This window comes from Pundamilia nyererei, unplaced genomic scaffold, assembly GCF_000239375.1.
Source record: "Pundamilia nyererei isolate P.nyererei 1_Seehausen unplaced genomic scaffold, PunNye1.0 scaffold00024, whole genome shotgun sequence".
Classification (NCBI taxonomy): domain Eukaryota; kingdom Metazoa; phylum Chordata; class Actinopteri; order Cichliformes; family Cichlidae; genus Pundamilia; species Pundamilia nyererei.
Genome location: NW_005187425.1, coordinates 4,330,819 through 4,338,173, shown reverse-complemented (window position 1 = coordinate 4,338,173; position 7,355 = coordinate 4,330,819).

Below are 7,355 nucleotides of genomic sequence, written 5' to 3'. Positions count from 1 at the left end.
CCCTCGTTTCCATAACCCTGATTCTGCATCATGCTAATGTGTTTCTATGAACTTAACCATCGCTTCATAGCTAGCCACCAGGAATCACAGCATCATCAGCTAGCCCAACTTTTCACTTTCAAACTACAGCTATGGTTTCCAGTTTTATGGTATATATATATGGTATAATATCTTTTAGTGGAAACTAGACTTTCACAGATTCTGCGACAGCAACACTGATCATTGTTGTGAAGCTGAAAGAATTTGGATGATTTTTAATACTCAGTAGTGCCTCTGAGTTTGGAAGAGTGTTTGGACCCAGAAACTCCCAGTGACTTCAGACTTAACAAACAGATTTTCCCGTGTCTCACGTGTCAGTCCGCCTCACACTATTTTTGTATCCCATAGTTTTCCCCTGCATTCTGTGCAGTGGTAGTGTTACCAAAGAAAAGTAATGTATTACACATTACTCATTATTTTTTCGTAAATGTAATGCAGTACATTACTTAATTACTCGCTGGGAAAAGTAATTTGTTACACTACTTGTTACATTGTTTTGTTGTTACTCGATAAAATCACCTGAAACACACCGTCTCATAATAACCAGTTAACTGTATAAACTTCATGGCTACAGCCGACACATCACTACCAAGTAACAACATAATTGTAACTGTAATGTAATTATTGAATTTAGTACAGTAATGTGTTACATTACAACATTACCGAAAAATGTAATGTGATTATTTTGTAAAGCATTACAGAAAATAATTTTTTTTCCTTTTGTTGTTTTATCACCTTTTGGATTTAAGTTAAATTTAACTGGTACAATGAACACATGGTCCACGTCAACTGAAACTTCTCTTTTGGGTACTATTTTATGAATCACACAATACTGCACATTTCTTAATGATTTTTTAACAAAAGAAGCTGTTTTTCACATTTTACAAGCCTTGGGTCTTGGCTGAATTATCAGTAACTGTCCAGTCTGGCACTAAACCTGTCTGTTTCCAGCCTAATCCTGCCCTTAGGTTCTCCGGTAACCATCTGCTGGCAATACCTGGAGATGAAATTGTAGGTCACATCACAGCTGTACCTTGTAGCCACAAAGCTCCTTGCCTTTATTATCACTCAGCTCCTCCCTCTTACAACTGCCCAGCTCATCAGCCCCCCAGCCTCTCTAGAGATTCTGCTGGTTAGTACTGTAGAGGTCATGATGTGTCCTTTTTTAAATCTGTTCAGTTCAGCCAGCCAAAGATCAACCACTATTTAATCAATTCTGTATTCCCTGTTGCTGAATCTGCTCCTGGTCTTTGGTCATCTGATTCCTTGTCCATTCATAGTTAAGGTGTCTCTGTTTCCATGCTACCATCATCCCTGTTCCAGAGTCTATACTGGCCAGTTCAAATATTGATTCTATGACGGTTATTTCTCCACATAAGGCAAAGGAAAGGCTGTCCTGAAGTCTCTCTGATGGAGCTAGATTCAGAGTGACAAAATTTAGATTCTGTCATAATGTTTATCATCCCTGATGCCATGGGGTATAATGCATATGTCTATCTAGAATGCTCACAAGGTGCATCTGTCGGAAAACATAAAAAAATATATTTTAGCCAAAATATAAAGACCCAGAATATAATAATAACTTCCAGGGTGAAGTGGACAGGATGAAGATACGCACATACAGAGAATCCTTCATTTCAATAAAACAAACAGCACATACTCTCAGACCTGCTGAACTGTATTTTGCATGTGAGCAGAATGAGCTGTACTGATCCTCAGCTGCTTGATCATAGATTTCTTTTTTCCTGTGTCCTCCCTTGCATATCTTCAAAAGTGTTTATATTTTGTGTTATCCTAGTACATTTTTTTGCACATTTTTGTATGTGCAGTGATGCACAAGATATTTTCATATGGCTCTGTGCATGTAACATACAATGGCCTCTACAGATGAAAACCAAAATCATTTCTCACATCACGCCATGCTGGGCAGTGTAGATTTTTGATTAACAGCTGTAATCGAACTTGAGCCCCTCTTTCTGAGCCATTTCCCCTTGGCTGTCAAAAAAGAACCGCGTAGGATTTCGAGCTGTCTCAGACTTCAAAGGGAGTGAGATGGGAAAGAAGTGAGGAAGTGCAAGTGGAGACACATAGACCGAGAGCGAATGGGTTGGGGTAGGGGGGTGGGAATGTACTTGAAAGGAAGACAGAGAAACCAAGAGACACAGTGAGACAAAAAGGAGAAATGTGTGTGCGCTTGTGTATGTGTGGTGGGAGAAAAAGTGTGGTTGGTGGTAAGCAATTGCCTGCCAATAGACCCCCCAAAAAAAGTACGGGAGCAGAGAACGCATCACCTTTGGCCGAGTTCTAAAGTGCTCATTTAAAAACGAAATCTCACAAAAGTTGCAGAGGGGTTTAAGCAGTATTGACTTTCCTTTCAGCCTGTGAGGAAAGCCTAAAGGAAACCCACTAAAAGTCCAAGTTAGCCCACATAGCTGATGTGTAAATGTAGGACGAAATCCATAATGGGGAAGACATTTCTTTCCCTTGGCCTCTTTCTTGTCAGCGTAAAATATGACACGACAGTAAACTGATACAACCATTACTTGTTTATGATGCTGGAGCAGGGGAGATGGGATAGCTACTTAGATATTTATTTATTTTAATCAGTTGTCAGTCACAACACGTACTGGTTCATTTTAATTTGCTATGGTATACCACTGTGATAAATCTGTCTTAACATCATCGTGATACTAGCAAGGTGGGGAATGGATTTGGATGAACTCAGTGTCAAGTAGGTTTTATCGCTTCTATAGTCTAATCTAATCTAATCTTATCCTGTTGGTATTTAATCATATTTGAACTCACCTAAATAAGAATACGAAATGATTTCGGTATTTATACATCTAAATATATATATGCATATAAATATGGTCTGATTTCATAAGCAGTTTATTTGCCTACATAAAGATGACCTAAAGCTCAAGAGCATAGAATTAAATTTGAGTCCAGATGAAAATTATATATGAAAATGAAATGAGCTGCACATTGACTGTAATGTGCCAAGTACACAAAAACTAATAGTAGTGGATGAGCATAATGATCACAGATTCATCTGATTTATTCAGCATACTGTACTGCAATTATGCCTAATACAGCCACCGTCACTGTGTTAAGGCCACTTCACTAATACTGGATTTCACACCCTTTTGCCTTCAGAACTGCCTTAATCCTTCATGGCATCAATTTCACAACACGCTGGAAGCGTTCCTAAGATTTTGGTACATATTGACATGATAGCATCACATAGTTGCAGGCTGATGTAAATCTCCTGGCTGCTTTTTAGAGCTTTTTTCCCCCTTTTGTTCTTGTTTTTTTTAACTATATGCTCCAAAGTCTGCCAAAAAATTCCCCCCGTGCAGTTACACCACCACTGTTGATACTGACGTTGTTACAGGCAGGATGGATCCATGATTTTACCAGACCAGACGATGTTTTTTTTCTATTTTCCAATTTTTTGCTGAGCCCATGTTTCCTGTTCTTAGCTGACAGGGTTCACACCTGGTGTGGTCTTCTGCAGCTGTAGCTTAAGGTTTGATGGGTTGTGGCTTCGAGAGACCCTTTTGCATACCTTGGTTGCAACCAGAGGTTATTTGAGCAGCTGTTTTCGTCCACATTGTTCACATGCTTGAAAGCATTGACTTGCTGCCATGTGATTGAGCAGGTGTACCCAATAAAGTGACTACGTAATATGAGGTCACTCCCTATGCCAGTTGTTATCAACTTCAAACTAAACTGGTAACAAGTGTGCTACGATTTAAAAGAATTCACATGTTAATTTGATCAAGTAGAACAGTATCTGCAGAAAATGGCTGGCTTTTCTGTAGGAGAAGGATCAGGTATTTACAGTGTGGGTCAAAGAATTTCTCTTTGATAACAGATGGTGTTCACTCTCCAGTGGCAATAAACAAACAGGTTTAATAAGAATGAACAGACCAACTTTATAATTATCTGATTATGTTTTTGGTCATATTTTATAAAGGCCTTGAAGAGTGTGGTGACATAATTAGGCAAAAAGAAGTACTCGGAAACATTACTGAGAGCCTCTGTTCATACACAGATTCTCCCCAAAGTGATTAAGCTGATTCAATAATTTATTCATGTATTTTCTCTTACATCTTGAAAGTTGTTAATCCGACACATGGTTGGCAGAAAGTCACATGCCTTCCCAGTTAAATATGTTAATTTCTAGCATGAATTTACCAATATTGATGCAACATTCAAACTTAGTTCTATTAAGAAACAAAGGCATGGTATTTTTTTTCAACATTTTTACAACGATCTAAAAAGAAGTCAGGTGCTCAGATTTTAAATAATCCTTTAGTTTTTTTTTTAATATATAATTGAGAATGCAGTCTTTCCTAATTGATTCAACTTATATTTATCATGGTAATTTGCTAATAGAAGAAAAAATGACACTGAAAAATGTAAAATAAACATTTTACATTTTTCAGTTTTCCTAAAGAATGAATTTAAAAACGTTTCCTATATTTCAGGACTACTGTGTAGTGCAATTGATTTTGCTTTTTAAAAACATTGTGCAGCAAAACCTTTATCATTTTTATAAAAGCAGCCTGTTGCAAACATGTTTGTCACATTGTGTTGAAGAGCAAAGATGGTCATACCAAATATTGGTTTTCAACTTTCTTATAAATATATTATCTCTTCTTGCCTTAAATGCTGTATTTCCACATGAGTTTAAAAATGTTTCAAAAGTTGTTGCACCTATGTCCCATTTTCCTAACAAACTATAAAGAAATGAAGGGGTAGCTCAGGACGTTTGGGCAGTATTGTGGGGATCATAAGAGCTACTGGTTTAAAACCTGACTGATAAATAATCAGACATCTTTTTATCCCAGTGTTCCGAGATACAATTTGATCAAGACAGGGAGGCCCAATAGCCAAACTGATGTCAATCTAAGTTGTGATTAATTGGAAATGAACTGCAATGATGATGCATTATGTAAATGTATCTAGCTAAAGGAGTAACGCCAATAACTGACCCAACACATTTCTGCTGAAAGTAAAACATCACCGCTGTGCGTGACAGATGAACTACAGCTTTAAGAGATCAAGTAAATTGTATTGATATCCTGCCAAGCTGCTCCCTGTGTTCATCATGTACAGGAAAGAGGCCCAAGAACAAATATGTCAAAGCGATAATAGTAATACAGTGATTCACCATTGAGGCCCGTTTTCAGTGACAGGGCCAGTTTATAGCAGTGGCAAACTGTCCTAAACTACTACTCCCACTGTGATTTTAAAATCCCTTTTATTTCATCTAGACGATGAAGGAGGTACAAAATAAGTGTTTTGCCATCTGCAATAAAAGAAAGTTTCCCTTTTTAATGGCATGGGTATAGCAGTGTGGGGAGTGCACCTTGCTGTTCATCTCTTGCATGCGAGTGTGAGCTGTCTGGGTGATGGCCATTATGGTTCCTGCTACTGCCTGTGCGTCTGCTCCGCCGGGATCACTGAAGTGTTGGAACTAACAAGCTTGGGATGCAGACAGCGGATGCACAAATGGGATTTTGTCCTGAAAGCTTTAGAGTTTGCTCCCTGTCTTCGGTTGAAACAGGAGAGAGGATGGTACCGTTTGCAAGGATTGTCAGAGTTATGTGCCAAGAGAAATGAGATGATTACATCTGATAATCTTGCTAATGATCTACACTGGGGAGGGGAGCATATAAAATTAAATGAGCTCCACCGATGTACACAGTTTTCAGTCTTGTCCTCTCATCTCTCTTTTTGCCTATTCTCTTTCACTGTAGCTAAGTTTTATGCAGAATTTGAGATGTTCTCCACCCAGGAAGATATGCAATATTCCTTGTCATAGTGAAAGCACACACAGGATGTAGGGCACAGACACATTAAAAACTCTCCCCCTGATACTTCTTCATAAAAGTACAAATGCTCGCCTTTTCCTCTTTCTTCCTCTCTGTCTTACACAGACGCACACATGAACGTGCACAATGAGGCAAACAGCGAATTCGCACAATGCTCCCTGCCCAAGGTTAGTATAGATTAAAAGATGTGTCATTGATAGAAGAGGCTCCTCCTCCCTCCCTGGCCTGTCACAGTGTGTTTGGGAACAACCCACTTCATTTTAGCAGCATAATGGGTAAACAGAGTGTGATCAGTCCAATTACCCCCTCATTGCAGGGGCGTTCTGGCGGGAATGGCCTGTAGAGAGAGTTAGCTGTCTGGCGTGCTGTGGAGATGCAACAGTAGCACCTGCTGCCCTGAGTACTCACTTGTATGAATCTCAATTTGTTTGTACAGCCGTGCCAAAAGCTGATGACCAAGAATTGAGCCCTCTGAGGCGGATGGGACTGCCGGCTTACCTTCTGATTGCTGTTTTCACTGCACTGTCTGTGAATGTGTGCATGATCCAAAGGTGCTGTTCTCAGCACTGAACTCATGTCAACGTCAGTCCTTCTAGCGAATTGTTTTGCGGTTGTTCTTGCTGCACAGTTTTCAAGGGCTGTAAATTTTCTCATCCCCCAATTCCACTATGTTTTACAGCTGAGCAGATGCATGATTTTGCTGCTGAGAGTTGTAACAGTAGAGTAAAAGGCTGCATTCCTGAATATGATATCTGAAAATCGTTATGATTTGATTTTACTTGTTCTGAAGTACTTTGTTCACTATCAAATGAAGAATAAGATGGGACAGTTGGCTTTTTTCTCTATTTTTCATGTTCATGCAACCGTGGGATCCATTTTTAAGCATCTCATGGATTTTTTTTAACCTTGACGGGTATTATTGCTCTCACTTTATCTCAAAATGTAAGTAACATACAAAAACATATCTGGTTACTGCTTTTGTGCTGTGCTTGTCGTCCTTGGAAAAGATGAAAATACTTCTCTTTATTGTTATCCTTTGGGCAGCTGTCTGGCAGCAGATGTAAACATAGGCCTATCACTGTGTCTCCATTTGAATACATCTGTGGACTACGCTTCCATGTAGTGCACTGTGTATATGCATATTTATTAACATAGTGCGCAAATTCCAACAAGATGGTGTTATTTCAAATTGAATGATGCAAACTGTTCACTTATCAAAAATGAAGACAGGAGAATCAGACTGTGATTATCACCACAGCTGTCATATTTTTGATCCTCTCATCAAAAATGTAGTACTAAATTCTTCTACACCAAAGAAAGCTATTAAGACATGTAACATTAATAGCTGATGAAAAATGCCACCTTTAATTGCCTAGATAGCACTGACGATCTCCTTTGCTACTGGCTGACATTTGGTTGGTCAGCCCTTTCTTTCTGTTTTGTTTCAATTCAATTCAATCCAGGTCTACTTAT